General features: G+C 47.4%; 1 protein-coding gene and 1 pseudogene across 10 annotated transcripts in view; one reads left to right on the forward strand and one right to left on the reverse strand.

The window, feature by feature from the left end:
* Positions 1–25,531, forward strand: part of CDKL5 (cyclin dependent kinase like 5) — an 850,075-nt gene that overhangs the window by 157,079 nt on the left and 667,465 nt on the right. The window lies entirely within an intron of this gene.
* LOC135019389 (WD repeat-containing protein 82-like) lies at positions 3,347–4,646 on the reverse strand (annotated as a pseudogene).

Genomic DNA, 25,531 nt, shown 5'->3' on the forward strand with positions numbered 1-25,531 from the left:
GTATTTGGCAATTTTGTGAGATATTCTGTGGTGTGGACTCATTGGTGATTGTTATTTCGAGTCATTATTATTCTTTACATGCTGTATACAGTATCTGCACTGTGAACTGTGTTACCTACTGCAACAATAGGAATTATCTGAGACCTTGAAAATACGGTACCAGTTTTGAAAAAGAAAAAGAATTATTTCGCTCAAGCTTTCCGAATTATCAGTGAACTACAGATTGTCTATTTGAAGCATTTATTACAGCAAGAGAATTTATTATCTCTGCTATTATCTACAACTATATGTTATATGTGATGTTTGTCTATCTGTATGTCATTACAATACTTATTGTTTTTAAAGTACAGTAATAAAAGTAAAATTTTATAACTATAAGAGTGCCCCCAGAAAAAGAGAGTTTCTTCTGCCCCTTCTTGTATATACGTTCACCATACTCTCAGGGGAGCACCTCCACCTGAGACATTGTAAGTGGAATTCCACTGGATAAAACCACGGTACTTATATTACACTGTGGAACAATTTATTCTTAGCAATTGATTCACACCCTAATTGATACACCTGTGCTCAGGTCTGCCCCTCCCCTTTTCTCTTCAAATAGCTGTGTGCCTAGTATATTTCTTTGCCATCATTGCACACCTTCTTTGTTGTAACCTATTACCAATTTTGCTGTCAGTATCTACTGCTGTACGGGATGTTTATTTTTCACACCTTGGGGTCAATTAGGGCAATGTTCTCACTTATGGTACCCATAGGGCTGCATACATAAATCAGAGAGTCCAGTGCGAGAGCCGGCCTTGTTCCCCACTAATTGAATTGACCCCATTATTTCCATCAGGAAGGGTATACCCACCTAGGAGGCATAAACACTTGTAACATTAAGGAGGGTTTACAAAATTAATACAATTATTTACAAACTACTGGCTTGTTAATTCGGGTCTACTACGATATCCCGGCTGTCGCGATCCCGGCGCCAAGCATACCAGCGCTGGGATTCCAACCGCCAGAAGGCCGGCAGCGGGGCAAGTGCAAAAGAGCCACTTGCGGGCTTGCTTCGCTCGCCATGCTGCGGGCACGATGGTGTGCTACGCGCACCGCTCTATTTATTCTCCCCCCAGGGATATCGTGGACACCCCAAGAGGGAGATTAGTTGTTGGGATCCCGGCGCTGGTATGCTGACCACTGGGATCCCGACAGTCGGGATATCGAATGCTTCCTGTTAATTCATGTACTACCCTTAATAATGGATACAATTTTCCAAAACTGGATGCATAATAACCCAAAATAGTATTTCATGTTGGATGAAAAATGTATATTGTGTAAATAATATAGCTAATATTTATCCACAGTACCTTTTACATTCTGAATGCCTTATACATGCTACTGTATAGCTACTTGTCACTTGGTCTTTAATTCGATTTTAGGTCTCCTACTTACTTTTCCTTTTTATTTTTCTTAAATATCCCTCCTGGTAATAGCTTTTATGCTCCATTCCACTGCTAGGTTACATAAAAAAGCTATTCACTGCATAAAAAGCTGCACAAATATGGAGAGGTGTTTTCTTTACATTATAACAGTAGATCATTTTACTTTCAAATGTGATGTAAGCCTCCAGCATTGTGTGTTCCTACTGCAATGACAAACAGAAGCGTAGGATTAGGAACCTGGTCTTCTCGCTCCAGCACCAGCCTTCTAAGTATGATCTCACATTTGGATCGCTGGTATTTTGAGCTGCAGAAATCTGTTAGATAATATGCTCCTCTAAACACACCAGAACGCTAGTTTCTTCTCTCTGCTGTCACTGGATATTATTTTGTCCTTTTCAGAGGTGATATCTTTCTAGATGTGCAGTGTATTACTTTGCAGTTGTGTTGCCAGATACTACTTTGTGTCAAGCATGCATTGCATGTTTTTCTTAAGAGTTTATACATGTATTGCTGTTTCTGGAGTGTCCGGAAGACTGCTGTTTTTTCCCAGAATTGTGAATGGTGGAGTCAGTGACAGCTGATCGATTTATCAATGTATGTCTAAAGTTGAAAAATAGTTGGATGATCTGTGTGATGACAGCTGGGTAGCCATGTGCCAAAACCTGTTGTAATAAATGAGTCAGAGCTGAAAGAGAACAAAACATATTCCCTGCAAATATACTAGATAAAGGTCAGCACATATGCAGACATCTTTCTTCACTTCAGTATTTCATATGTACTGATATTTTCGATACATGTGTACTTTATAGCCTGGTATTTTCTGATACTTGTATACACCTTAGCCTGGTATTTTCTGATACGTGTGCACTATATAGCCTGGTATTTTCTGATACGTGTGTACTCTATAGCCTGGTATTTTCTGATACATGTGCACTATATAGCCTGGTATTTTCTGATACGTGTGTACTCTATAGCCTGGTATTTTCTGATACGTGTGCACTATATACAGTAGTGTGGTATTTTCTAATTCGTGTGTACTCTATAGCCTGGTATTTTCTGATACGTGTGTAGTCTATAGCCTGGTATTTTCTGATACTTGTATACGCTATAGCCTGGTATTTTCTGATACTTGTGTACTATATAGCTTGGTATTTTCTGACGTGTGTACTCTATAGCCTGGTATTTTCTGATAATTATGCACTATACAGCCTGGTATTTTCTGGTACTTGTCTACTCTATAGCCTGGTATTTTCTGATACTTGTGTACTATATAGCCTGGTATTTTCCGATACTTGTGCACAGGGGCGTCAGAACGTTTTTTGGTTGGGGGCGGCAAGAAAAAATCTCAGTTTGGCGCCCCTAGCTCCTGGCCACCTTAGACAGGTCTCTTGCACCTGTATGGAACTCTATGGAGCAGCTAGGAGTGGCCCCTTGTACACATTACACCTGGTAGAGTCCCTTTTACACATTATGCCAGGTAGAGCCCATTACACACATTATGCTAAGTGGAGCTCATTATACACATTATGACTGGTAGAGCCGCTTGTACACATTACACCTGGTAGAGCCCCTATACACATTATGCCAGGTAGAGCCCATTATACATATTACGCCAGATATAGCCCATTATACACATTATGCCTGGGAGAGCCCATTATACACCTTACGCCTGGTAGAGCCCATTATACACATTACGCCTGGTAGAGCCCATTACACATGTTACACATTACGCCTGGTAGAGCCAATTACACATGTTACACCCGGTAAAGCCCATTATACACATTACGCCTGGTAGACCCCATTACACATTACGCCAGCTAGAGCCCATATATACATTACGCCTGGTAGAGCCCATTATACACATATATCTGCTAGTTAAGTGCCTCCTCCTCCTCATTCCTCCTCTCCCTACTGCTTCCTCAATGCAATGCAAAGGTCATGAACTTGGGATTGAACTGTAAGCAGGTGATGGGTCCGGTGTGCTTGCCATCCAGTATGGCCACTTTCATGCCGCTCTCTCTGTTTCATACATGGATCTTGCCCGTTTTCCGACCCGATCATAATGAACTGAGAATCCGGGGTGGAAGAAGCTTCTAGTGTGACCATTTTACTGTTGTTATAACCTCCAAAGGTGTGTAGCACGGCCCCTTTAAACGCATCATCCAGCCTCAGGAAGCCGCCATTGGTAGAAGTGTTCACGCTAGGCTGTTTTAGCAGGGCGCCGCGCCCTGCCCGATTTTTTAAAGGCAAAATCCGCCCTGCCCCTTCTGCGGTGCCCTGCTAGAACAGCCGCCCGCTTCCTGCACTCCCAGCGTGTAAAGATGCCGTGCGCGTATGGCACGGCATCCATTCATGCTATGGGAAAGAGCTGGGGGAAGCCCAGCACCTCCGTCGGTGCTGGGCACGCCCCCAACAGTGACGTCGCCGGCCACAGACGCCCCCTATAGCAACGTCTGGGGGCTGCATCGCCCACTAAAATGATGTTTGCCTGGCCACGCCCTCTATTTTACATGGCCGCGCCCCCGTTTCGGGCGCACAGGCGGCAATATGCCCCTGGAGTCCGGCGCCCTGCCCTATTTGAATCCTAGAAGGAACACTAGGTAGAGAGAAGAATTAATTTTCCATTGTTGCTAAATTTGAGTGACGTCCATTCGCAGGTGCGGTCATAGTTCATCTTAAAGGTGGCAAACGGACCCTTAGCAAAAGAACGAAGATCATACAGATTCACCATCTCGGAATTAACTCCTGCAGCAAAAATAAAACCCTTCGATCAAATGAGCACACTAGCTTCCCCTGTAAGTGCATCAGACCCTGACAGTTGAGAGACCGGAGGTCCCACAGACGGTTAGTAATAAATGCATCATCCACCGGAGACTTCGATAACGCAACGGCCCTTTTATTGTGGCCTGGGAAATAACGGCTATATTTATTATCATGAAGAAAGAGGTACTGGATGGTATCATCAATTTTGTTGGAGCTATAAACCACGGTATTTGCTGCATGTGTGTATCGGATGAGATCCACACAGTACTTCTTGCTGTTCAGCGTCCTCTTGGGCTTGCCCTCCTGGCAGTCGTACAGCATGATGGAGTCGTCGTCGCAGCTGGAAATTACTGTCTTCCCGCCAGGGCTGAAGTCAAAGCAGTTGATCTTATCGGAGTTCCCACTGAAAACCTTTGCCACCTGGAAGCTGTGCAGCACGTTGTCAGTCAGCTTCATGGCTGCTCCAGGGGAAAGGGTGATGCGCTCCGACGCAGAAGGGCCACAGAATATGGGGTGCAGGCAGGGGCGGATTGGGATCGAAAACCAGCCCGGAAAATTTATGGAAGCTGCCCTAATAGAGGTGGGGTCTGTTGGGGGGCGGAGTCTGTCAAGTGGGCGGGATTACTGCTCAGAAGGCCTGAGCACAGCCATGTATGTAAAGTGCGCGCAGTAGGCGCGCTGCTAAATTTTAGGGGCGTGGCTTCATGGGGAAGGGCGTGGCCACGTAATAGTGCCAATTCACATTACACCACACAGTAGTGCCGCTTATACACATTGCACCAGGTAGAACCTCCTATACACACCTCCAGGTAGAGCATGTTATACATATTGCGCCAGGCAGAGCACGTTATACACTTTGTGCCAGGCAGAGCACGTTATACACATTGCACCAGGTAAAGCACATTATACTGTACACATTGCACCAGGTAGAGCATGTTATACACTTTGCGCCAGGCAGAGCACATTATACACTTTGCGCCAGGCAGAGCACATTATTCACATTGCACCAGGTAAAGCACATTATACACATTGCACCAGGTAGAGCATGTTATACATATTGCGCCAGGCAGAGCACGTTATACACTTTGTGCCAGGCAGAGCACGTTATACACATTGCACCAGGTAAAGCACATTATACTGTACACATTGCACCAGGTAGAGCATGTTATACACTTTGCGCCAGGCAGAGCACATTATACACTTTGCGCCAGGCAGAGCACATTATTCACATTGCACCAGGTAAAGCACATTATACACATTGCACCAGGTAGAGCATGTTATACATATTGCGCCAGGCAGAGCACGTTATACACTTTGTGCCAGGCAGAGCACGTTATACACATTGCACCAGGTAAAGCACATTATACTGTACACATTGCACCAGGTAGAGCACGTTATACACTTTGCGCCAGGCAGAGCACATTATACACTTTGCGCCACGCAGAGCACATTATTCACATTGCACCAGGTAAAGCACATTAAACACATTGCACCAGGTAGAGCACGTTATACACTTTGCGCCAGGCAGAGCACGTTATACACTTTGCGCAAGGCAGAGCATATTATTATACATTGCACCAGGTAAAGTACATTATACACATTGCACCAGGAAGAGCCTGTTGTACACTTTTCAGCCTGGCAGAGCATATTATACACATTGCACCAGGTAAAGCACATTATACACATTGCACCAGGTAGAGCACGTTATACAGTTTGCGCCAGGCAGAGCACGTTATACACATTGCGCCAGGCAGAGCACGTTATACACATTGCGCCAGGCAGATCACATTATTACACATTGCTCCAGGTAAAGCACATTATACACATTGTACCAGGTGAAGCACATTATACATATTGCACCAGGCAGAGCACATTATACACATTGCACCAGGCAGAGCACATTAAACACATTGCACTAGGTAGAGCACATTATACATATTGCACCAGTTAGTTGTTATACATATTGCACCAGTTAGTTGTACAGTACTTACTGACACAGTACTTACTGACTGTCACACAACTGGTGTGTGACGCAGTCAGAATTTGCTGGTTGCTAGCTCCTGCTTTGCATGCTAGCTGCAGCAGCCACGAGTCCATTGTGCAGTGTGCTTGCTGTGACGGCCCGGGCTGGAGGGGAGGCGGAACACGTGATGTTGCTGGAAGGGAGGCGGAGCCGCTAGTAGTGACTGACGGCTCAGAATACTATGCATTATGGGCAGGAGGGGTTGCTGCGCATGCGCAGAAGCTCAGACGGCGGCAATTTTCAAAGTGCTTCACTGAGCTTCTGTGCATGCGCAGAATCGGCATCGCATCAGGATCGCAGGGTGACTTTCACCTTGTGATCTGCACTAACTTTTCTTACGATTTTGACTATATAGTCAAAATCGTAAGAAAAAAATCTCACCGTGTGCACACGCCTTAAGACACAGATGAGCAAGGAGTCACCGACACTAACTTGTACGCATGCTTCTGTCTGAGGACAAGGTCGCACTTCCATTTCCTGCAGTCTGTTGGTTCCTTGTGCCCAAAGGCTGTATGGCTCCAGGATGACCCCGTGCAATTACATGGCTTGGACGGCTCTGGATGCCTGGCCACTCAGTCAGTGCCCTGGCTGCCCCTGGTCATTTATGTTGACGGCAGCACTCTTCATTGCCGCGGCTCCGGCTTTAATTCCATGGCTCCAGCAGTACGCTTCATTGCCGTGGCTCGGGCTTGTGTTGCTCCAGCAGCACGCTTTATTTCCACGGCTTCCTGCTTGCATGAGCTTCTGCACATGCGCAGAAGCTCTGATCACGGCAACAGCAGCCGCGTATATATGAACCGGCCAAAGCGTGGGGTGAGCACGGCCGCTGAAGTTATGGGGGGGGGGGGAGGGCGGGGCGGCCGGCCAGTGGACAGGTATACAGGGGATAGGGGGTGCACCTGAAGTAATGGAGGGGGGGGGGCTGAGGATGGGGGGTTATTGGGGCACAGGGCGGGTGATGGGGCACAGTGAGGGCAGGATATGGGGGCACAGGGAGAGTGGGGAGGTGTTGGGGCACAGGAAGAGGGGAAGTGTAGGGGCACAGAGAAAGGTGGAGGTATTGGGGCACACAGAGAGGGGGGATGTTGGGGTACAGATATGGGGGCGCAGGGAATGGCCTGAACAGTAATAAGAATCCTTACACTGGCCCTCCCCTGGCTGTTAGGTACTGTGTGGTGACTGGTACGCACCCCTGGGGCCGGTGGCTGGGGGTCACTGAGCTCGGGTTCCCGGAGGCCAGTACACGGGGACGGCAGTGACCAGCGGCTCAGAGTTGGCGCCTCCCGCCCGCGCTCAGACACTGCAGCAAACGAGGTGGGGGCGGAGCGCACAGGGAAGGCAGCTTCAGCGCTGCCCGCTGTGTACAGCACTAATACAGCGCGGGCAGCGCTGAAGCTGACGGCTGAGGCTGCACAGGCGTGGACTGGATGGCGCCTCTCATGTTTTGGGATGAGCGAGCTGCCCCCTTGCCCCCCCCATTCCGACCCCCCTGCTTGTGCACTATATAGCCTGGTATTTTCTGATACTTGACTACTCTATAGCCTGGTATTTTCTGATACTTGTGCACTATATAGCCTGGTATTTTCTGATGGGATCCGGTCTGAAGATCGACAGTGTCTAGGTCGACAATGTTTAGGTCGACCACTATAGGTCGACAGTCACTAGGTCGACATGGATGGCAGGTCGACAGGGTTTCTAGGTCGACATGTGCTAGGTCGACAGGTCTAAAGGTCGACACGAGTTTTTCAATTTTTTTTTCTTTTTTTGAATTTTTTCATACTTAACGATCCACGTGGACTACGATTGGAACGGTAAAGTGTGCCGAGCGAAGCGGTAGTGGTGCGAAGGCACCATGCCCGAAGCATGGCGAGCGAAGCGAGCCATGCGAGGGGACGCGGTGCACTAATTTGGGATCCCGGTCACTTTACGAAGAAAACGACACAAAAAAAAATAAAAATCCTCATGTCGACCTTTAGACCTGTCGACCTAGCACATGTCGACCTAGAAACCCTGTCAACCTTCCATCCATGTCGACCTAGTGACTGTCGACCTTTAGTGGTCGACCTAAACATTGTCGACCTAGATACTGTCGATAAAACGAACCACACCCATTTCTGATACTTGTGCACTATATAGCCTGGTATTTTCTGATACTTGTGCACTATATAGCTTGGTATTTTCTGATACTTGTGCACTATGGGGGTCATTCCGAGTTGTTCGCTCGCAAGCTGCTTTTAGCAGCTTTGCACAAGCTAAGCCGCCGCCTACTGGGAGTGAATCTTAGCATATTAAAATTGCGAACGAAAGATTAGCAGAATTGCGAATAGACACTTCTTAGCAGTTTCTGAGTAGCTCCAGACTTACTCGGCATCTGCGATCAGTTTAGTGCTTGTCGTTCCTGGTTTGACGTCACAAACACACCCAGCGTTCGCCCAGACACTCCTCCGTTTCTCCAGCCACTCCCGCGTTTTTCCCAGAAACTGTAGCGTTTTTTCACACACTCCCATAAAACGGCCAGTTTCCGCCCAGAAACACCCACTTCCTGTCAATCACATTACGATCACCAGAACGAAGAAAAAACCTTGTAATGCCGTGAGTAAAATTCCTAACTGCATAGCAAATTTACTTGGCGCAGTCGCACTGCGGACATTGCGCATGCGCATTAGCGACTATTCGCTCCGTTGCGACAAAAAAATAACGAGCGAACAACTCGGAATGACCCCCTATATAGCCAGGTATTTTCTGATACTTGTGCACTATATAGCCTGGTATTTTCTGATACTTGTATACTCTATAGCCTGGTATTTTCTGATACTTGTGTACTATATAGCCTGGTATTTTCTGATACCTGTGCACTATATAGCCTGGTATTTTCCGATACTTGTGCACTATATAGCCTGATATTTTCTGATACTTGACTACTCTATAGCCTGGTATTTTCTGATACTTGTGCACTATATACAGTATCTTGGTATTTTCTGATCCTTGTGCACTATATAGCTTGGTATTTTCTGATACGTGTGCACTATATAGCCTGGTATTTTCTGATACGTGTGCACTATATAGCCTGGTATTTTCTGATACTTGTATACTCTATAGCCTGGTATTTTCTGATACTTGTGCTCTATATAGCCTGGTATTTTCTGATCCTTGTATACTATATAGCCTGGTATTTTCTGATACTTGTATACTCTATAGCCTGGTATTTTCTGATACTTGTGCTCTATATAGCCTGGTATTTTCTGATCCTTGTATACTATATTGCCTGGTATTTTCTGATACTTGTATACTCTATAGCCTGGTATTTTCTGATACTTGTGCTCTATATAGCCTGGTATTTTCTGATCCTTGTATACTCTATAGCCTGGTATTTTCTGATACTTGTATACTCTATAGCCTGGTATTTTCTGATACTTGTGCACTATATAGCCTGGTATTTTCTGATCCTTGTATACTATATAGCCTGGTATTTTCTGATCCTTGTATACTCTATAGCCTGGTATTTTCTGATATGAGTGTAACCTATTGCTTGGCATTTTCTGATACATATAATCTAGGGCCTGATGCTGAGTTGAATTTACCCAGTTTGCATACACACTGCGCATTCCTACAAAGAGAATGCACATGCATGCGCCACTTTAGACTTGTGTGTAACTGCCTTTTACACCTCCTTTTAACTGGAGAGGTAGAACATGACAAGGAAAGGGCATGAAAACACAAGTTGAGTACAGTAAGTGCATACTCACACCAATTCAGATCATTCAGGTCTACAGAAATATACATATATACCTGTTACGGGGCTTTTCTTTTACACCTGCCACTGCCAATGGTGCAGAGAGAGGGGGGGGAGAGGGTACAAATTATCCGGGCCGAGGTCTGATGGAGGGGCCCAGGGGGGCCCCAAGCTCCCTCCCCCTTAACTGGCAGCAGCAGCTACAGCTCTTCTCCTAAGCCCAGCTCACGCTGCTGACTGCTGTGTGCCCTAAGTGGGATGACAGGTACTATAAGCACAAATACTGTGGCACTCTCAGGACTTACTAATTAACAATATATTCTGGTGATACCACTAATGTGCAAGTCAACATTTCAGTTTATTCAACTTTAATCATAGTAAGTCCTGAAAGTTCTGTGAAATGGGTACGCGCTTAAACAATGGCTACCAGGCATGCTGCCATCCACACTATCACCGCCGGGTCCCACCGCCGCGATCGCCTGCTTCCTCCGCCGTCTACCACCGCTACATATGCCCGCTACCCAGCGGATCCAGCAGCACTGGATCCGCTGGGCCAATCACATCTGCTAGGCTGACAGGGGCGTGCTTTCATGTGGGCTGAAAGCACGCACCTGTACTGGTGCCGCTCTACAGTCATTTTTCAATGGGCTTTTACAGCCCGTGGATTGGCCCCGCCCCCTGCCTGCCCCCCGCCTCAGCTCCTTCACTACAGTCAGCAGGAGGCACCGCTCTCATTGCCTCCTGCGACTGTATTTCACAGGGGAAATTATTAAAATAACAATGAACATATCAATGACACAGAATCTGTGTTATAAATTTCTTATTTGTATTATTTTAATCAGTATGACAGGGGAGGCACTGCCTCTCCTGCCTCCCCTGACTGCACGTCCCTGTTGTATACATGTGTGGCTGTGTGTGTATATATGTGAATAAGTGTGTGTGAGTGTGTATATATCTGTATAAGTGTATGGCTGTATGTATATATGTGTATACATGTGTGACTGTGTGTATATATGTGTATAAGTGTGTGACTGTGTGTATATGTGTGTATAAGTGTGTGACTGTGTGTATATATGTGTGGCTGTGTATACACATGTGTGGCTGTGTGTATATATGTGTGTGACTGTGTATAAGTGTGTGGCTGTATGTATATTTCTGCAGCGGGGTACACTGGGATTCCACAGGGAATACATCGGGAGCGTAGAGTTGGATCTTGATCCGAGGCAACAACAGGCTAAAGCTTTGACTGTTCCCAGGATGCACTGCACTGCCTCCTCTATAACCCCGCTTCCAGGCACTGAAGCTCAGTTTGTAATTTGGTGCCAGTGCAGGTCACTAACAGGTGGGGCTGCACTAGGCAGCCCTGAAAAGAGCTGTTTTAGAAGACTTCAAGGGCCGCAGCACTGTCTATGTTATTCTGACATTCTGTGCTGCGGCTCCATCACCTCCCCCAGCAGCGCTACATACTCCCGCGGCCTGGATCCCAGGTACTTGCACCAGAGGCGCTCCGGTCCTCAGGCACACCACCGCCGACGCTCTCCTGGATCGCGTGGCTGAACATCAGGGAGGAGGTAAGATGGTCCCCCAAGTGGGACCCGCCGGTAAATCGCGATCCGGTCGCGGTCTTTGGAGACGGACCACGGCACTGGCGTGGACACTGTGGCCGTACAGGGACCCCACTATATCCACCAGGGCAGGGAGCACAGGTCGGATTTACAAAAATCTGTTTAGTATAGGCTCCATAGTACCCGGTGGTGAGGACCAGCAGAGGGGATAAGGCTCTGACCTGTAGCCCCTCCCCCAGCTCCCGGCGCCATCTACTGCTGATGTTCCCGCCCTGGAGCTGCATCTCTCTCCCTCACTCCCTGTCAGCGTTTGGGCGCCATTTTAACAGAGCTGCACTGATCTCCGGGACTGCAGGGCACGGTCTCCTCTGTAAAGCCGCCTGCCTCATCAGCGCTGTGACAATTAAGTGTTCTACATGTCATTTTAGACATTGTTGGTTAAGAACAAGTGTACTGCTATCTGAATATTTAGTACAAGTATTCTGTGATATACATCCAGTAGTTACTGTGCATTGTTATCTCTCTCTCTCTCTCTCTTTCTCTCTCTATATATATACATATATATATGTATCTATATGTGATTTACTAGTGCCTGTAGCTACCATGTGGGTCTCATTTTCGTGTATCCCACCTATTGCTATCACTATATTCTGTACCCTGGGGGGCTAGGTGCGTCAGGATCCATTAGTTATATAGTGCTACACAGTATATACGATTTTTGTATTTTTCCTGTGTATTTCAGTCACCTCATACCGCTTAAATTCTCTGTTTGTGCTCTGTATTTGATGACCCATAACGCAGGGGGTTATTTGCAGGTATTGTGTTTGTCTGGCTATATTGTACTGTTAAGCCCTAAAGCTACATTCATTATAATGTCTGCCACACAGGGTGGTAAATCCGCGGACACTCCTGCATCGTGCAGCGCTAGTGCCAAGGATTTAACTGAGGGGGAAGGTTTAGCTGATGGTTCAGGCACTGGGTGCCATACGCCTTCCAGTTAACCCGCAGCTCCTGTGGCCCATCAGGAACCACCTTGGGCAGCATTCTCAAGTATGCTGAATACGCTTGTCACACGTCTTGCGCCCCCTGTGGGACCTCCTGTGTCATTGCAGCCACATATTGTCCCTGTAGTTAATCCGCCTTGGGCGGATAACCTGTCTACCCAATGACAGCAATTAAATCAATCTTTGGTTAGACAGAAGCCTACCCCACACCCTGCTGGGGCCAAGGGGTCATCTAAGAGGGCCATTTCTTTCTCACAATCCATGAATATTTCGGATAATTCTTCTGATGAAGACGGGGAATATACTGATCCATCGGACACTGATACAGTCGCTTCTGACGAGGATTCTACAACCCAGGTTGATGTTTCTGACCTAGTGGAGGCTATTAAATTGATTCTCCAAATAGATAATGAGATTGAGCCCACTACTGTGTCTAAGAAACCTGACAAGTTCAAATGTCAGAAGGTTACTAAAGTAGTCTTACCACATTCTGACCATTTAATTGAAATACGTCAGGAACCAGGTCGTCTCCAAGTAAGAAATTCTCCCTGTCTAAGAAGATTCTAGCTCATTATCCTATCCCTGCGGAGTTCAGTAACAAGTGGGAAACTCCACCACCGGTGGACTCTCTTGTCGCCCGTCTTGAGGTTTCATCTACTCTGCCGGCCACCACCGTCACCTCACTAAAGGAACCGATGGATAAGTGTGTGGAGGGATGCCTGAAATCTATTTACCGGTGCTGTACATAGACCCACTATAGCAGCCTCCTGGGCCGCAAAAGGAATTGAAGCATGGGTTAAGGTAATCTAGGATGAGCTACCTCAGGATTTGTCTGACACTGCCAGACAATACCTGTCTTATATTACCACAGCCTCCCACTATATTCAGGAGCCGGCCTCTGAGGCAGGTGTAATGGCCACCAAAGTGTCTACTACGTCTATACTGGCTCGCTGAATTTTGTGGTTAAGGTCCTGGAAGGTGGACCTGGACTCCAAAAAGACCTCCTATTTGGGGAGGATCTGAACAAGATTGTCACTGACTTGGCGTCTGCTAAGACTGTGTGTCTCCAAAGTACCAATCCTTCTGCTCCGAATGCTAAGAGTACTATTTTTTGTTCCTTTCAACTTACAGGGAAAGCGAAGGGTCAGGTGACAGGCTCGTGTTTCCAAAACCACTAATCCCAAACCTAAACAATTCTGGGCCGCCAGTCAGCCTGCTTACAAGTAAGATAAGCCTGCTGCATGACGGGGTGGGCCTCCCCCTGAGGGACCCCAGGGTGGGAGGCCGACTTCTGCGGTTCGCCTAGGTCTGGTTAAAGACCACTTCAGACGCCTGGGTGCGGGAACTCATCTCTCACGGGTACGCAATCTATTTCCAGAGACGTCCCACTCGCCAGTTCTGCTCAATGGTTATCCCTTTGGATCCGTTAAAAACGCAAGCTCTACACTTGGTTGTGCAATCCCTCCTGGACACAGGAGCAGTAATGCCGGTACCTCTGTTCCAGATAGGCAGGGGATACTATTCGACCCTGTTTCTAGTTCCCAAGCCAAATGGGTCCTTCCGGCCTATACTCAACCTCAAATCATTGTGAGAGTCTCCAAATTCCGTATGGAAACTCTGCGCTCTAGTGTACTGGCCATGGAACCCGAAGGCTCTATGGTATCCCTGGACATACAGGATGCTTATCTGCATATACCTATTGCCATATCGCATCAGCAATATCTGCGGTTTGCTATTGGCAACCTACATTACCAATTCCAGGCTCTTCCATTTGTACTGACCACGGTTCCTCGGATCTTCACGAAGGTGATGGCCATGATGACGGCCCATCTTCGCCGTCATGGAATCAGGATCCTGCCGTATCAGGACGACTTGCTGATCCTGGCGAAATCCCAAGATGTTTTCCTCAGTCATCTGGAACTGACGGTCCAATTCCTACAAGCCCATGGGTGGATCATCAACTGGAAAAAGTCATTACTGGTCCCTGCTCGGAGCATGGTGCACATGGGAGCTCTGCTGGACACACACACACAGTCAGAGATTGTTCCTGTCTCCAGAGAAAGTCCTGAAAATTTAGGACAGAATCAGATACTTCCTCTCTCGCCCAGGAGTGTCAATCCACTCGGCGAATCAAGTACTAGGCCTCATGGTTTTGACCTTCGACATGGTGGAGTACGCTCAATTTTATTCACACCCTCTGCAGAGGTTAATACTCTCCAAGTGGTACGACCAGCCTCAGCGGATCAGGTTTCAGATGATCTCCTTGACTCCGGAGGTCCGTCTGTCACTGAGCTGGTGGCTATAGGACCAACAGTTGAGCAGGGACTGTCCCTTCTGGATCTCCAACTGGGTCCTTCTGACAATGGATGCCAGTCTGAGAGGTTGGGGCGCAGTGTTGGAGCAACACTCTCTCCAGTGGACCAGGGAGGAATCTCTCCTCCCAGTAAACATTCTGGAATTAAGGGCAGTGCTCAATGCCTTGACACTGGACCTGCCTCTAGTACAAAACAGGCCTGTTCAAGCACAATCAGACAACACCACCACAGTGGCGTACATAAATCACCAAGGCAGCACTCGAAGCTGCATGGCAATGCTGGAAGTATAAAAAATCCTCCATTGGGCGGAATGCCATCTGCCAGCAATATTGTCAGTGTTCATTCCCGGAGTCCTGAACTGGGAAGTGGATTTCCTCAGTTGTCAGGACGTTCACGCCGGAGAGTGGAGTCTTCATCCGAAAGTCTTTCAACTCCTAGTGGACAAGTGGGGCCTACCAGATGTGGACCTAATGGCCTCTTGACACAATCACAAGGTTGCGGTCTTCGGATCAAGGACAAGGGATCCGCAAGCAGCATTCGTGGACACACTGGGAATTCCATGGAGCTTTCGGCTGCCCTACGTGTTCCCTCCAGTGTCACTCCTGTCCAGGGTACTACAGAAGTTCAAGCAAGAAAGAGGAATACTACTTCTAGTTGCTCCAGCGTGACCCAAACAGCATTTGTTCTCAGACCTGCGGAGTCTATCGATAGAGTGTCCTCTTTTACTTCCTCAATGCCCAGACTCTCTTGTTCAGGGCCCTTGTGTCTACCCGGACCTGGTCAGACTGGCTTTGACGGTGTGGCTCTTGAAGCTTCACTCCCGAGGGCCAAAGGATTCTCTTATGCGGTTATCCAAACAATGTTAAAGGCCCGCAAACCGACTTCCACACGGATTTATTATAGGGTCTGGAATTCTTACTTCACCTGGTGTGCTGCTAAGAATTACGATGCATACAAGTTTAGTACTTCCAGACTTGTAGCGTTTTTGCAGCAAGGAATGGATTTAGGACTTTGTCTGGCCTCCCTCAAGGTTCACATATCTGCCTTGTTGGTGTGGTTTCGGAGAAAAATTGCATCTATACCTGACTTTCATACATTAACTCAGGGTGTATTACGGATTCAGCCTCCTTATGTTCCCCCTGTGGCTCCATGGAATCGGTTTGTTGTCCTGAATGCCCTGCAAGAGTCTCCATTTGAACCTCTTGAGACAGTGGACCTTAAATGGCTCACAGCCAAGGTGCTATTTTTATTGGCAATTGCCTCTGCTAGAAGGATTTCGGACTTAGGAGCCTTGTCCTGTCGTCCACCCTTTCTGATATTTCATCGTGACCGGGCAGTTCATAGAACTCGCCTAGGTTATTTGCCTAAGGTGGTGTCATCTTTTCACCTTAACAAGAGATTGCGGTTCCGGCCTTCAAATCTTCTCGTCTTTGTTTGTGCTTTTTGGTTTTCACAAACGTGGCTGGCCTGCGAATAAGCAAACCTTGGTGCCTTCCCCCGAGAGTACTCCAGTGACCCCTAGTGGATGAAAAAGAAAATAGGATTTTGGTACTTACCAGCTAAATCCTTTTCTTTGAATCCACAGGGGGCACTGGACGCCCACCCAGAGCAGTTTACCTGTATTATAGTAAGTTCAGTGGATCTTATGGTAACACATTATCACCGATGGTTAAGATGTTACGGTGATATCTATTATTGTGCCAACTGTTAGTTGTCAGTTACGTTATGTGTCAACTTTAGTGTTGACCGTTATATTATAATGTTATATGTAATTCTCTAGGGTTCATCCTCTATATCGCTCCTGTTCGGCTCAGTAAAAATACTGAAGTCTCTATGGGAGTATGGAGGGGGTGGACAGTTACTAATTTAAATATTTAAATGTGCCATTCCCGGCTACGCCACGTCCAGATGGATTAGAATGGTGATTGCACAAGCCTATGTGCAGGCTGGACTCCCAGCTCCTGCTTCTATCAAAGCCCATTCTACTCGGTCTGTTGGACCTTCTTGGGTGGCCCATCATGGTGCGTCCGCTGAACAGTTGTGCAAGGCAGCTACGTTGTCCTTAGTGAACACGTTCATCAGGTTCCATGCCTTTGCTACTTCTGCCTCCCAGGATGCTTCCTTTCTGCGAGGTACACTGGGTTCCACAGGGCGCCCACCCTGACGCACTTAGCTTCTTTGGGTTTGTATGGCATTAGCCGCTGGTCCCATCTCCTGTCGAGAGAATGTGGGTCTATGTGACTAACATCTACCATCTCTTTTACGTGCTACAGTATTGGACTGGTTAACGAAACTGAGCTCCAGTGCCTGGAGGTGGGGTTATAGAGGAGGTGGTGCAGTGCATCCTGGTAACAGTCAAAGCTTTAGCCTGTTGGTGCCTCGGATCAAGATCCAACTCTACACCCCCGATATATTCCCTGTGGAATCCAGTGTACCTTGCAGAAAGAGATTTAACTATGGTAAGTCTACCATAAATCTCCTTATGTGTATTGGTGTGTGACTATGTATGTGTATAGTATACTGTATGTGACCGTATTTATATATATGTAAGTGTATGGCTGTATGTGTGTTGCTCCTTGAACTGTATTTGATTGACTGTACATATGTATGGGACAATGTGTGTGACAGTATGTACTGTATGTGTGACTGTATACATTTTTGTACTGTGTGTGTACATGTATGTAACTACATGTATGTGTATAAGTGTGTCAATATATATGTGATGCACTTGCAGTCAACCCTCCGGCACCTGTCACAGGGAGAGTGGCCTGGTGAGAATATCCATTGAACGATGTGGCCCATCTTGCGAGACATAGGCTCCTCAGTGGAGCTTCAACAGGTGTCAGCCCGAAGCACTCTACTCCTCATCCTCCTGGTCAGCGGACTCTAAGACAGATCACTGCAGCCAGGTACCGTGATGGGGAGAGGATACCTTGGGAGAGCATCCCCAGAGAGGAGCAGCAGCGCAGAGCACTGATTACCAGGAGGGTTTAACACACATCCACCATGTCAAACTGCCCTTTAATCTCTTCAACCCATGCTACAGCTCTCCCTTTGTGACCTCTTATTTCTGCAGTCTGTTCTCTATATAGCTATCTTTCCTGTTTGTCTTCTATTATTATTGTTCTCTGACTGCTGTCTGTCACTTTCTGTTCCTCTTTATCTCTATTTCACTGTGCGTACACAACTCTCTTTACTATATTCTCCCTGTACTCCCATTATCTGTCCTGTCTACGTTATCAGCCAATAATGCAATACAGCTTCCCCCTCTCTTTGGATTCCCAATATTCTGCCCTGTCCTTTACACAGAATTGGGAGAGGGTTAGGTTTAGGATGCAGGGCGGGGGGGGGGGGGGGGGGGTAGGGTTAGGCTGCGGGGAGGGGGGCTTAGGGTTAGGCTGCAGGGAGGGGGGGGCTTAGGGTTAGGTTGCGGGGAGGGAGTGTTAGGTTTAGGCTGCAGGGGGGGGGGGGGGGTTAGGGTTAGGCCGGGGGGGGGGGGACTTAGATTTAGGCTGCAGAGAGATAGGTTTAGGCTGTGGAGAGGGAGGGTTAGGCTTAGACATCCCTGGGGAGTGTTAGGGTTATGCTGCAGGGTGGGAGAAGCATAGGGTCAGGCTGTGGAACAGGCAGGTTAGGGGGGTTAGGGATTAGGGTTAGTTTAGTTTTTTTAGAGGGTTCGGTATTCTCAGCTTCAGGATGCCTCTGTTGGGATTTTGACAGCAGACATCCCGACAACTGGTCATTCATATGTATTCTGTAACCTCTGGCTGTCACACATCTGCAGGATATTTCATGGTTATCTTTACTGGGTGCAGTTTTTGAATTGATCACTTGTAGCCACACAATACATATATCTGGGCACTATGCTCAACCTAGTGGAGTGGTTCTCAAACTGTATGCTTAGGCACCCTGGGGTGCCTCAGGACACTTATAGGGGTGCCTCGGGTTGTTGTCCCAGCACCAATTCAAATTATTTATGGTCAATGTAATAGGCAAAACCAGTGCTGGTGGCTGCCAAACATAACATATATTAACAAACAAATCAAATCTTGTCCTCACCAGACAACTGAACCTAAGGATGACATATAAACACAATTTACTTAATTTTATATTCCTTTCTAAAAAAATTTCAATAAGAAACTTTTGGCCTAGGGGTGCAATGAAAACATTCTGATACTCTAAGGCGCCATGATATTTGGGAACCACTGACCTAGTGTATAATTTATTCTTTATGTTTAAACATCAGCTTTAACCGCCGTCACTGCAGAAGTTAGTTTGTACCTGCATGGCCAGAAAACAAATGTGTGTGTGTGTGTGTGTGTGTGTGTGAGTGTGTGTGTGTGTGTGTGTAGATATATATTTTTTATTTTGTGTGCCGTGCTTTACTGACTTTGCTGAGTGAAATATTTTGGCAACACAATGTGAGACAATTAGCGTGATATCTCCGCTTTTGCATAGTGAAAATTACCATCATACCTGATAATACAGTGAATGCAATCAATCAAGTCATTATCAGATATGGGGCAGCTCGGACGCCATTACATCGGCCCATGTTGACGTCCACTATTGGCCTGTGTGCGTGTGCTCATATTCCAACTATTTAAACAAGGTCCAGTGATTCTGGAATTAATCTAGATGCTTAGCCTAAGCATTGGATAGATGGATCCTATAATATGGACAAATTGAGCTCTGACCCCGGCAACAGTGCTCTGTGGCCAACATTATTCTAACTATACACTTTTTATATTTAGATTTTTTTATTCTATTTTTAAATGAGAGGACTTTCATTTACTTTCATACAGTTTTTCATATAGGAGATTAGCAGATGGTCACTGCCAGTAGCTACTGTATGTTCACTTTCTAAACCAGATACTATAAGGTACTCTACCATGGCATTGAGTGTATAAGGGGGTCTCCTGGGCTTTAACGTGTATAAGGCGCACTACTCTGTGGCGCAACGTGTATAAGGGGTACTACTGTATGATGTAATGTGCATAAGCGATACTACTGTGTGGTGTAATGTGTATAAGGGACACTGTGTTGCATAACGTGTATAAGGAGCACTGCTGTGGGGCTTTACTGTGGTGTAAAGGGCTCTGCCATGGCATAATGTGTATAAGGGACTCTACCATGGCATAGTGTGTATAAGGGGGTCTTCTGTGGTTTAACATGTATAAGGCGCACTACTGTGTGGTGTAATTTGAATAAAGGACATTACTGTGCGGTGTAATGTCACTAACGGACACTACCTTGTGGTGTAATGTGACTAGTGGACACTTCTGTGTGGTGTAATGTGACTAATGGACACTACTGTGTGGAGTAATGTGACTAACGGTCACTACTGTGTGGTGTAATGTGAGTAACGGACAATACTATGTGGTGTAATCTGACTATCGGACACTACTGTGTGGTCTAATGTGACTAGCAGACACTACTATGCTGTGTCATGGGGCTAGCAGACACTACTGTGCAGTGTCATGTGACTAACAGACACTACTGTGCTGTGTCATGTGACTAACAGACACTACTGTGCTGTGTAATATCAATTGGTACTGTTCTGTAGCTACACCCCTTCCCCATAAAGCCACACCCCTATATTTTTGCAGTGTGCCTTCGCCACGCACTGTACCTGTTTTATTTATGAACGGGGGTAGGGGGCACCAATTCTCTTTCTGGCACAGGGGTAGTTATGGCACTGCTGCCTGGCAAACCACCAGACTGTGATGCCAGCCTGTGTGCAGGGAGGGCGGAAGCGTCTCGACGAAACAGTGACAGTCAGAACTCTGAACAGTGACCTTGCGCCTGCCCTGATTGCTGAAGTCAGAGCGATCTCCATTTACCATCAGGTACTGCAGCTTGCAGGACATTTTTTTTTTAAAAGACGGACATGCTGCCTGCAGATATACAGTGCCAGTGGTACATGGAGATCTGTCTGGGTAAATGGAGATCTGTATGGGGGGAGCTGGAGGGGGGGGGGGGTTCAGCAGTATGCAGAAGAGTTATACTCGTATGAATAGGAAGGAGGCAACTGGTGGAAAACAGAAGGAAAAGTGATTTATCAGGGGCACAAGGGAAAAGTGGGAGTTGATGGTAGAAGGTTTACATTTCTAATCTTTTTAATGCTTTTTGTTGTTGTAACTCCACATATATTACATTTTGAGGTAGTGATCCCGCCTACTTTGGTATTGGCTCCGCCTACAGTTGGTTTGGTGTCGCCCACATAAGGCCACTTCTAGAAATTTTTCCAGGGCCACTTTTGTTTCCCAATCCGCCCCTGCCACCACCCGACGGAGAATATAATAGTGTGGCGACCAAAGGTCACCACCAGACCCAAAGCGTTAGGAAGGGACACGCTGCGCTCACTGCCGGGAATCTGGCTGTCGGTATCCCAGTGTCAGTCTCCTGACCACCGACATCCCATACCGATCCTAATACAACCAATTTAATATAATTAGTGATTAGGGATGTTTCCCGGTTTGGTTTTAGCTTGATGTTTTGAATTTTTGTTTGTCTAGAACAATATGTCACATTTTCACAAATCAAATGTTACGTTTTATTTACACGTTCGAGTCACATTATTATGACCCCCCAGGTAATAGCCAGAGTAACCGCCGTGTGCAGCGCGGACAGAAGCTAGACGGGCTGAACTGTCGTATTAGACACATGTCTGGTAGCCCCCAGGTTCATTGTGACGGTGAGCTGCTCCACTGTAGCGTGTCGGTCGGCCCTCACGCACCTTCGTAGCCGACGTTCACCTCTCACATAAGTGGCACGTGGTGCTCCGCAGTTTCCACGTCGGTTATTCTCAATGGTGCCATTTGTCCAGTCACGATACACCGTTAGCACAGCAGCACGCGGACAGTTCACACAATGCGCTGTTTCAGAAATGCTGCCACCCTTGGCCCGAAAGCCGATAATCATCCCTTTTGGCAACTCGGATAAATCGCCCTTTCTCTAACGTCCTAAGTGGATGCTGGGGACTCCGTAAGGACCATGGGGAATAGCGGCTCCGCAGGAGACTGGGCACATCTAAAGAAAGCTTTAGGACTAACTGGTGTGCACTGGCTCCTCCCCCTATGACCCTCCTCCAAGCCTCAGTTAGATTTCTGTGCCCGACGAGAAGGGTGCACACTAGGGGCTCTCCTGAGCTTCTTAGTGAAAGTTTTAGTTTAGGTTTGTTATTTTCAGTGAGTCCTGCTGGCAACAGGCTCACTGCATCGAGGGACTAAGGGGAGAAGAAGCGAACTCACCTGCGTGCAGAGTGGATTGGGCTTCTTGGCTACTGGACATTAGCTCCAGAGGGACGATCACAGGCCCAGCCTGGATGGGTCCCGGAGCCGCGCCGCCGGCCCCCTTACAGAGCCAGAAGAGCGAAGAAGAAGGGGACTACATGATGTCTCGGGACATCAAGGATGCTTACCTTCATGTCAAAATTTACCCTTCTCACCAAGGGTACCTCAGGTTATGGTACAGAACTGTCACTATCAGTTCAGACGCTGCCGTAGGGATGGTCCACGACACCCCGGGTCTTTACCAAGGTAATGGCCGAAATGATATCCCTTCGAAGGAAGGGAATTTTAGTTATCCCTTACTTGGACGATTCCCTGATAAGGGTAAGATCCAGGGAACAGTTGGAAGTCGGTGTAGCACTATCTCAGGTAGTATTGCGGCAGCACGATTGGATTCTCAATATTCCAAAATCGCAGCTGGTTCCGACGACTTGTCTTCTGTTTCCTAGGGATGTTCCTGGACACAGTCCAGAAAAAAGGTGTTTCTCCCGGAAGAGAAAGCCAGGGAGTTATCCGAGCTAGTCAGGAACCTCCTAAAATCGAACCAAGTCTCAGTGCATCAATGCACAAGGGTTCTGGGTAAAAATTGTGGCTTCCTACGAAGCAATCCCATTCGTTAGATTCCACGCAAGAACTTTCCAGTGGAACCTACTGGACAAATGGTCCGGGTCGCATTTTCAGATGCATCAGCGGATAACCCTGTCACCAAGGACAAGGGTATCCATCCTGTGGTGGTTGCAGAGTGCTCATCTTCTAGAGGGCCGCAGATTCGGCATTCAGGACTGGGTCCTGGTGACCACGGATGCCAGCCTGCGAGGCTGGGGAGCAGTCACACAGGGAAGGAATATCCAGGGCTTAGGGTCAAGCCTGGATACATCACTTCACATAAATATCCTGAAGCTAAGGGCCATTTACAATGCTCTAAGCTTAGCAAGACCTCTGCTTCAAGGTCAGCCGGTATTGATCCAGTCGGACAACATCATGGCAGTCACTTACGTAAACAGACAGGGTGGCACAAGAAGCAGGAGGGCAATGGCAGAAGCTGCAGGGATTCTTCGCTGGGCGGAAAATCATGTGATAGCACTGTCAACAGTATTCATTCCGGGAGTGGACAACTGGGAAGCAGACTTCCTCAGCACGACCTCCACCCGGGAGAGTGGGGACTTCACCCAGAAGTCGTCCACATGATTAAAAAACTCGACAGGTATTGCGCCAGGTCAAGAGACCCTCAGGCAATAGTTGTAGACGCTCTGGTAACACCGTGGGTGTACCAGTCAGTGTATGTGTTCCCTCCTCTGCCTCTCATACCCAAGGTACTGAGATTGATAAGATGGAGAGGAGAAAGCACTATATTCGTGGCTCCGGATTGGCCAAGAAGGACTTGGTAACCGGAACTTCAAGAGATGCTCACGGAGGATCCGTGGCCTCTACCTCTAAGAAGGGACCTGCTCCAGCAAGGACCCTGTCTGTTCCAAGACTTACCGCGGCTGCGTTTGACGGCATGGCGGTTGAACGCCGGATCCTGAAGGAAAAAAGGCATTCCGGATGAAGTCATCCCTATCCTGATCAAAGCCAGGAAGGATGTAACTGCAAAAACATTATCACCGCAATTGGCGAAAATATGTTGCGTGGTGCGAGGCCAGTAAGGTCCGACGGAGGAAATTCAACTGGGTCGATTCCTACATTTCCTGCAAACAGGAGTGTCTATGGGCCTGAAATTGGGGTCCATTAAGGTTCAAATTTCGGCCCTGTCAATTTTCTTCCAAAAAGAACTAGCTTCAGTCCCTGAAGTTCAGACGTTTGTAAAAGGGGTACTGCATATACAGCCTCCTTTTGTGCCTCCAGTGGCACTTTGGGATCTCAATGTAGTTTTGGGTTCCAAAAGTCACATTGGTTTGAACCACTTAAATCTGTGGAGTTAAAATATCTCACATGGAAAGTGGTCATGCTGTTGGCCCTGGCCTGGGCCAGGCGCGTGTCAGAATTGGCGGCTTTATCCTGAAAAAGCCCTTATCTGATTTTCCATTCGGACAGGGCGGAATTGAGGACTCGTCCTCAGTTTCTCCCTAAGGTGGTTTCAGCGTCTCACCTGAACCAACCTATTGGTGGTGCCTGCGGCTACTAGGGACTTGGAGGCCTCCAAGTTGCTAGACGTTGTCAGTGCCCTGAAAATATATGTTTCCAGGACGGCTGGAGTCAGGAAATCTGACTCGCTGTTTATCCTGTGTGCACCCAACAAGCTGGGTGCTCCTGCTTCTAAGCAGACTATTGCTCGTTGGATTTGTAGTACAATTCAGCTTGCACATTCTGTGGCAGGCCTGCCACAGCCAAAAATCTGTAAATGCCCACTCCACAAGGAAGGTGGGCTCATCTTGGGCGGCTGCCCGAGGGGTCTCGGCTTTACAACTTTGCCGAGCAGCTACTTGGTCAGGAGCAAATACGTTTGTAAAATTCTACAAAATTGATATCCTGGCTGAGGAGGACCTGGAGTTCTCTCATTTGGTGCTGCAGAGTCATCCGCACTCTCCCGCCCGTTTGGGAGCTTTGGTATAATCCCCATGGTCCTTACGGAGTCCCCAGCATCCACTTAGGACGTTAGAGAAAATAAGAATTTACATACCGATAATTCTATTTCTCATAGTCCGTAGTGGATGCTGGGCGCCCATCCCAAGTGCGGATTGTCTGCAATACTTGTACATAGTTATTGTTACAAAATTCGGGTTATTATTGTTGTGAGCCATCTTTCAGAGGCTCCTCTGTTATCATGCTGTTAACTGGGTTCAGATCACAGGTTATACGGTGTGATTGGTGTGGCTGGTATGAGTCTTACCCGGGATTCAAAATCCTTCCTTATTGTGTACGCTCGTCCGGGCACAGTATCCTAACTGAGGCTTGGAGGAGGGTCATAGGGGGAGGAGCCAGTGCACACCAGTTAGTCCTAAAGCTTTCTTTAGATGTGCCCAGTCTCCTGCGGAGCCGCTATTCCCCATGGTCCTTACGGAGTCCCCAGCATCCACTACGGACTATGAGAAATAGAATTATCGGTAAGTAAATTCTTATTTTTACCCATGACAGCAACGAGTTATATGTGTGCAGACGGCCTATCACACACCTTATATACCAACCAATCCAGCACACGACACGTGACGTACTTCATGGGATACGCGCTGCCGACGTCAAATGTAGGAGGTAGTCAAAATAACGTGATTCGACCGTGTGTGTTAATAACCAAACTTAACCGTGATGATATTGTTTTTTATATAGATGTGACAGCCCTCATCCTTGCCGTTAGCCGTGGCAATTGTGAGTTGATTGCTGCGATTAGCGGATGTCCAATATGCACATGCACTGCGCACACACCCACAATCCATAGGATCACATGGTTAATACGCTCACACAAAAGGGGTGGCAA

This window comes from Pseudophryne corroboree, chromosome 2 (genome assembly GCF_028390025.1).
Source record: "Pseudophryne corroboree isolate aPseCor3 chromosome 2, aPseCor3.hap2, whole genome shotgun sequence".
Taxonomy (NCBI): Eukaryota; Metazoa; Chordata; class Amphibia; order Anura; family Myobatrachidae; genus Pseudophryne; species Pseudophryne corroboree.